Below are 6,618 nucleotides of genomic sequence, written 5' to 3'. Positions count from 1 at the left end.
CGGGTCGTTAATCCAAGATGGCGGATAGCTAAACTACAGATGACGTCATTCTATGAAGTCATTTTGACGTAGTTGCGTCGACTTTTGACAACAGAAGTCTTATAACACTTAAATATTAATAAGAAACCTTTATTGGTAACTTTTTGAGTGAGATATTTAGGTATTATGGGAATTTCCAGTTTTAGCCAAAAATATCAATTAATGACGTCATAATTACGTCATATTACGTCATAATGATATAAAAATTGCAGGAATTATGAAACTCGATGAGCACAACCTTCCCTACAAATTTGGTGATCATACAGTAAGCCGTTTTGAAAATACGAAGGGGGGGTCGAATGAGCCCCCCCCCCCCCCCCAGGCCAGGGAAGGCCCAAAAAGCCCAGTCTGGATAGGGTTAAGTAGGACAAATGACAGAAGAAAGCAACAGCGGAAAATCTTTAATTTGTTCTTTTGGGGTTGGTGTCAAACAGATGAAAGGTTTCGCCAGAAAGCGGTTACTCATTTGACAAGCAACTGGATGTTATTTTGGAAATGGTCAGACGTTTCAGAAAGCATCCACTATCTTTCGTTGGTGACACTGATTAGATCTGGAGGGAAACTGGGTTTATACTGTGAATGCAAAAGAGCTGAAGACAAATTTCGATTCCAATAGGAAATAAGGGTAGAATATGATGCAAGCAAGAGTTCAGACACCTCATATCTCCATGAAATAGTCTGATTATGTAATTGATTTCCACATTTACCCAATCTATGCTTGGTTATGTACACATTCACACTTACACTGAAAGCAAATGTTGATTTACCGTCATTTACCAATTAGAAGAATAATAGCACTTTTACATTAATTATGCAAATTAGGGACGTATTTACATAGTTGATACTGCTAATGTTCCACCAGCCACAAACTACATATATGACAGGTATTTGAGTCCTACCATTTTTGCTGCAGTACCAAGGTCACATACCAGGGGCCCAAACTTAATCCTGACATTCGTCTTCCCAACACCTACCCACATATCAAATATCATGGCGATCCATCCAGAGGTTCTTAAGTTATGCTGACCACAAATATCCGGAAACAGAAACAAACACACACATACACAGACAGACAGACAGACAGACACACCAAAAGTTATATCTCCATTTTTCATGGAGATAATGAGTTAATTAGCTCCTGTTTGAGTTACAGTAGCCTCTTCAGCTCCCCGTTCGAACCAGCGGTCGCGGTATAGGATGTCTGTGGATTGGAGTTCCTGGTTGTGTTGTAAGTGGTGGAAAAGGGCAGAGGAGTAGATATTAGCGCTGGCGTTGCAATGTTCTTGATACTTTCTTTTAGTGGCCGGCTGGTCGCAGAAATGTATACATGTGCCGTTGCTGCTGGGTTCTTCATGTTTGAGTCTTTGGATTACATTGGCCTTGATGCCTTTCTGGGATCGGTCTTTTGGATGTACCAGTTTGTGCCGGAAGGTCGAGAGAGGTTAACAGTTGGTGGCAATGTTGAAGTTTGGGAACATTCATCTAAGTTTTTTAAAAGCTCTCTGGGCATATGGAATGGTAATATTGACCTTGTTTCTGCCGGTTAATGGTCTGCACATCAGCATTTCCTTAGAGCTTTGATGAAGGTCCAGTTATGCTGATGGTAGCCACACTTGGCCAAATCTTTGTAGATGAGACGAAAATGGGCAAGACCAAAGGAGCTGATATGTGTATACTGGATACAAGAGAACTTTTCAGATCTATGAGTTATATCTTATCAGGAAATGAGTCCCAGCCCACTCATAAGGGTCGTAGACATTTAGTCTTTGCACATAATCGTTAGCTTTCTGTTCTTTAGCCTTAGGGCACAGAATAGGCATGTCCATCATTCTTACGAAGCAAATTATTCTACAGTTTATTCGATTTCTTTTATTCTATTTTATCAGTGAAAGTTTTACTTTGGTGTCATGAGGTTCTCAAGGCATGCGGACTCAAAATCATTGGATATGATTTTGAAAACGGTGTCACTAACGGATGTTATCTGAAACGACTGACCTTTTCCAAAATCACGTCCATCTGCTTGAGTAATTGCCATGTAACGTATCTAATCACCTTTAATAATGTCTAGCCTTCATCGACGTATGCGGACTCATATGAGACCACGACTTATTGACACACGTGTAGACCTGTCGACAAGGAGGCTTGGAGCGCAAAGTTGTATTCATCAATTATCTAGATGGAAGAAGACAAGATATGCTTTTGCTTTATGAATGAAGGTTTGTTTAAAAGAAGGCAGGTAAAAAGTGTCCGCCCACGGCATTGACGTCAGAGGAAACCAATGGTACGTGTGTTACGTAACGGTTGTACTTCCCTCCAAAACCTGCTGGTCAGTGGACGTCATAATACTCCTCCCGTGCTGTTGTACACCTGCTGCAAACATCTAGCCGCGTATCCGGATCCACGTAAGTTAATAAAGTCTTCTTCATCCATTCATTCATAAATCCATATATTTATTCTTTTCCCACTTTCTAGCTTCGCTCTGGATCCCACCTTGTCTTAGGTCTCGGGCACATAGAATATCGACAGCAATGTAACTATACATACTTGTTGTTATGATGAAATACGTTTCTCACGCGCTTGGTCTATCTCGGTGTTCATTGTGGAATGGCGCGGTTACATTCATCGTATGCCGCCGTACGACTTTGATGCCGTAGAGTTTACAAGAAAGCAGTGACATAACTAAAGCAGACAAACCTCGAAGACAGACCTTTTCTTTAAAAATTGCAGGACACATGCATGGCGATCCCAATACTGCACTCCGTTTGCGCGAACGACGATGGTATAATGCATGAATGGATGAATGAACTCTATTGCTAAACAGTTGTGTATGGTATGATGTATGTCAATTATATAATACAATATATATCAAATATAAACAACACAATTTCATACTTGTCTATTCTAAAAACTATGACTACGGGTACATGGATGGAATATTGGATTGGAGTGGTGTGTGCCAAACGTTTCTATGTGACTGGAAGAGACAAAACCTTGTCCATTTAGAGTCCGAATATGTTTCACTGTGTTGTCAGGGTCTGTGTGGCGCAACACCTAGGGCGTTGGAGTCAGAATCAGTAGATACTGAGATCCTGAGTTCAATACTCGGTTGAGTGACGCCCACCGAGCCTCACGGCTAATCTGTCTAAATGTGCCAAAAACATCTACATATTTAGTGCTGCCAATGTGTCAACATCTTCACACTTGCCATTATGACCCGTGAATTTTTGTGTTGCCAGGCACAAGGCCACCAAGCCAGGACAGGGGCATACATTTGAGGAATACTATCATAATTCTAGCATTACCTGATGCGAGCATTCGCAGTGCGGGGGCATGATCCCCAATGATCCGTAAAGGATGTCGTGTGCGGTTTACTGACGTACACGACTTGGGTTACAAGTGTACACGTAGGGACGGTGCTAAGAAACAGTAGTAAGTTATATTAAGAGGATTTATATAGAGTAAAATGACACTGCTAGTATAACATATGCTATACCACATGTCACGATCCATGGCTGATAAGAATTACGCCATATGATCAGAACAGATTTCCATATGTCAAAACTCAATGTCAATGTAGCAACCACTTGTGCCAGTTGGAAAAAAAACAAGAAGAGCACTTTACAACACGCCTGAAAGGTGCATAATACATGGCTTGTTTCCGTCCGCCACCAGAGTGGTAAGTGGCACTTTGCTTGGAAGATATGGAGCGGTGACATTTTGAATGTCAATTTTCTGGCATAGCAACAAGAACAAACGTCTTAAGATCTCCAAAATAAAACGTCTTCCCCATACTTGAAAAACCTTGTGAGAAAGAAAAGGACAAGGACTGATCATGAGATTCGTGCAGATGTCAAATGTCAAACCTTCTTAGGTCGTCTACCTTTCCTAGGCTGCAACGATTTTCTTCAGCTTGCAATTGTTAAACTCAGTGAAATGCGTCAGGGTGACACGGAACGCAAAGAAACAGCAAAAACAACGTGTACTAGTTGCAGATGCCTCGTATTAAAGTTGCTAGTATTTTGTGGCATACGAGGGTGCGTAGCAAACATTTGAACGTAAAAGCCGAGCCTTACGTAACTACCGATAATCACCATTTTCCAGGTTGCAGTGTCCAATGCATCATGGGTTGTATAATGTCCAATGCTATGTGGGTTCCACCTCCATCAAGGAAATATTGTTAATGGGAGGAGGAGGGGGGGGCTATTGTCATTTAAAAAGCTCGTTTGGGAACACCAGCAAAATACTTCACATGGAAACATAAACAAGATTCTTGACTATTTTGGGGCAGCATCGCACGGCACCTGTGGCTGCTCTATGTGTTGTTATGCTGCTGATGTGCGTTGGTCGTGTAGTTGACACCTCCTTGAGGTGTGCTTGAGCGGTGAAGACCGACGGTTTTGGCGAGAGTGCAGGGGCGGCAATAACACTCCATAGCCACGCTTCAGCTCCCTGCGTCATAATGATGAGGATCATGGCAATCGTGATCACACATAAATCAAGGCTGTATTTTCACGTACCATTGCAGTGTTGGGGTGGTGCTCCTATCTCCATGGTCTCTTCATCCCTACCTGAGGATCCTAGACATCATCTTCAGATAAATCCAGACCTGAGACAAAAACAACCATAGACTAAAGAAACTGGGACGCCTACCCAGGTTTCTGACAAAAATCATTTCAAAACTTGTTTATCACATGTTGGTTGTTTTATTTCTAACCAGCAATACCATGAAGAGAATCACATGGAACACGCATTTTGATTTTAGCTTGTTCTCTTCATCGTGACAACAAACTATGTGTTCTTTCATTTATTTTCTTATGTTGGTCTTTACCTGGACGTTAGTGTTTCTTCTATGATACATTTAGGTGTGAAGTGAGAACAGTGAAGTGAGGAAATTTGTCGTAAGTGCCTTTGCCAAGGGCACAACGGCGAACTTTTTAGAGGAATCTAACGCAAGATCTTCTGGCTTTGAGCCAAACACCCCACAGCCGAATACGCGATGGGTATAAGCAATATCCGAGCGTTTTTTGGTTATTCCATGTTCATGGGCTGTACAGTGGTCCGGATCCCGATCCCAACGAGAAATTGCCAAAATCCAGAACCCGTCTTAAACCTGTAGTATAACGTCATGCGGTTAACTACCTACCATGACTACATCCCTCTTTACCTTTAATCTGATTTGAAGTGTCCAGAAGATGGTATACAGAGGACTTAGGTTTTGATGCCCGCTACTTTCTCACGTTATCTGTGCACAACGATAATACCGTGCCGCAGGTGGACTTTTCCATTGGACACAAGAGAGCTTTCCTGATTTGATGATTGCAAGCTTGTTAACAGTATCTTACCAGGAAATCAGTTCCATCCCACTCACAGGCGTCGTCTGTATTCTCGGCACAAAACGGTTGGCTGTGCCCTCCATCATTCAGCCAGAATAGGAACTTTAGATGTCCCTTTTTCAATAGAAATAGGAAAATATAACTCCATAGTGCATATTCACAAGGCATTTCTTTTAGATATATTTACTTCCATTATGGATGCACAGCTACATACCTGCTAGGCCCGTCGTCGGGATTTTCAGTTTGTTATTTGCACGAAAAATAGGAAAGAAAAGTGGATGAAGTCGTTTATTTGTTTTACCACATCAAGCACATTTTAATCTCTCCCAGACAGGGAAGTTTGTCATCTCATGAGGATTATTCATAAAGTTCGCAACATTACCAAAAGAACGTGGCATAACTTTAGGGATAAAGCCTATATTAGTTAATTAATGTCCACAAAAACGCAAACTATTGTGACCATTTCTTTGTATGAGCCACCTCTTTGAAAATCAGTAACGTTAGGAGAGAGATAAGGAAAACACAGAAGATTGAGCTGCAAGTAGTGTTAGAATTTCAAAGTCAGCTACCCACTTCTGTCCCCTTCAAAATTTAAAAGAATTCCTCGCAAACATTTGTACTTTGCCGTCGTATATTGCATGGCATTGCCAAAATTAGCCAAACACCTCTGGTCACAGTCTGGAGACTGTCTGGAGGCGTATGATATACGACAACACCAGCTAACATTACCTAATGTTGTCATAACGGTAACCCTGGGTGCCATTCTACTTTATCTGTGCCCGTCTTCCTCATAAATTAACTCGAGTTAGCGCCATTTGAAAGCTAGATAACGCACTGCATGAACGTTTTCCTTAATATGGAACAAAGCTTTATAGAAGCAAAAAAGGCACAGCTAAAATAGATCTTACCAGTCTACTTACCAATAACATATAGAGCTAACAATATCTAGCCAGGGAGCATTCATCAAAGCTTTGGTGAAAGCTACTTGATATAGCCTTGCAAACGACCAAATACATGACATAACTTTCACATGAAGTCTTTGAATCGTATTGATTTACCACTGAATAAACGGCAACATCAACCATTATCCCTCCGTGTCTGATTACTGTTGATAAACGGCATGTACTGCAAGGGTACATGAGAAACCATAATGCATTGTTTCATAACTATGGTATTTCCAAGGCCTATCAGTATGTTAAGCTGGCTGCCTAGTTCCACATAGCTGCCGTCTTGAGCATGAAACAGC

This window comes from Branchiostoma floridae, chromosome 3 (assembly GCF_000003815.2).
Source record: "Branchiostoma floridae strain S238N-H82 chromosome 3, Bfl_VNyyK, whole genome shotgun sequence".
In the NCBI taxonomy this organism is placed as follows: domain Eukaryota; kingdom Metazoa; phylum Chordata; class Leptocardii; order Amphioxiformes; family Branchiostomatidae; genus Branchiostoma; species Branchiostoma floridae.
This window is presented reverse-complemented; position numbering follows the sequence as displayed.